Source organism: Grammomys surdaster, unplaced genomic scaffold (genome assembly GCF_004785775.1).
Source record: "Grammomys surdaster isolate TR1022 unplaced genomic scaffold, NIH_TR_1.0 267, whole genome shotgun sequence".
Classification (NCBI taxonomy): domain Eukaryota; kingdom Metazoa; phylum Chordata; class Mammalia; order Rodentia; family Muridae; genus Grammomys; species Grammomys surdaster.
The window spans coordinates 2,642,090-2,643,919 of NW_021604708.1; positions in this window are offsets into that span (position 1 = coordinate 2,642,090).

A 1,830-nucleotide genomic window follows, 5' to 3' on the forward strand; every position below is an offset into this window, starting at 1 on the left:
TAAAAATACCTCCAGTTAGTACATCCTCTAAGCTATTCACAAGACACAATATTGCTTGTCGAGCAGTTAAAGGCATTTGCTATCAGCCTGGTGACTTAAGTTCAATCCCCTGATTTCACTCTTGACAGTTGTCGTCTGACTCTACAAATGTGTCATGCCATGCATATTCACACTGAATAAAAGAAAGTAAAATAAATAAGAAATATATAGCATTTTATTAACTGTTCAGTATCACATGATGCCCTGAAACAGAGATGTCAAACCTTTCTTCCAGAGAGGCAGAGAGCAAATATTGAGACTTGTCAGCCAGTTCTGTGGCACAGACCCAGGCCTGCTGTCAAGTGTGCACAGGCAGTATTCACAGTGACTGGTCACGTTATAGTGAAACTTTTGTTTACAGAAATGGGCCTCACTTGAGTCTCTGAAGTGTTTACTGCCTCCTACTCCAAAGGAAAGCTATTTTGTCAGTGAGGGAAAGAAAATTGAAATTAAAATGGGGCGAGTCACATAATTTTTAGATAATTCCACAAAGGCAAAACATAGTTATTTTTACTCCAGCTCTAGTGTGCCTTTGCCTGTGGTTTCATCTTCAGTGGCTTTAATTACACACAGTCCTCTGGATGTGGCGGTGCACATATCTAATCTCAGCATTTAGTAGATAGAGGCATAGGCATCAGAAGTTCAAGGCCATTCTGGGCCGCATAGTGAGTTTAGGCCATCCTTGGGGTATAAGAGACGCCTTGAGAAACAAACAAAATGACTGACTCATTTTTTTTTTTAAAGGTGCGTTTAGTTATCAGTGATTATCTGTAGTCCAACTGGAGAAATCCAGAAATAAACAAATCCCTTATTTAAAATTGTGTGTCATTCTGCATAGAGGGACAACATTTTGTGACTCTCGTCCTCCCTTTTCCTTCTCCCCTTATCTCTCCACTCCCCCCACAACTGTGTGCTCCCAGTATAGCTGAGAATTACCTTGCAGTCTGATCCTGCACTTGCTGAGCGCTGAACTCCCAGGAGTGTAACACGCTCCCTCCCCCGACTCTGCAGCAAATGCTTTCTTTTCTCCACCCAGCAGTCCCCCAGCAGGAGTCAAATAACTCAGTTTTTACTTGATTAAAGATCTCAAAGCATGGGGAGTGAATTTTGGCAGTTGTATTGCAGTATATTGTTAAAAACTTCTGTATTTTATTATTGTCATAAGACTCCTACTGTATTTATACATGAAGTGTTGCTGTAGGGGCCTGGAAAGCTCCAGGCATCTCCTGGATTTGGGAATTCGTTTTGTCTAGATACTGGGGGAATGCTATTGCTTAAACTGAATAGATAACAGTGATTGTAAATAAACCTCAAATACCGTTATCTGTGGATTTTCTTGCATTTCTACCTGTCACCTAGAGGCTCCGCCCAACCCCATCCCTACCACTTTTTTTTTTTTTTTCAAAATCTGGCATCTATTTATGGGATGCCTTCTTCCCACCAGGCTTTGGAAACTTACAAGTTAACTAAGTCGCCAAGGTTTCCTTTGGGGAGCAGCCGGCTGGAGTTTGTCTTCTTTCGAGCCAGATGTGGGTTCTTGCCTTCAACCACATCAAACACAGGGCCTAGGGCACCAGGAACCCTGTGTTGTGAAAGGGGCTTGGGTCTTTCCTCATTCTACTGTGTTCGTGTTTGAGAAAGTGATTTTGTTTGTTATGTTTTTCTTTTTCTGGGTATATTAGCCGGGAAAGTCTGGAAGAATTTACAAGCAGTGAAAATATTTTAATAACTTAGCTTTCAGAATTCCCAGTCTTGATGATTCAAGTGCATGTTTTCTTGCCCTTTAGAGTT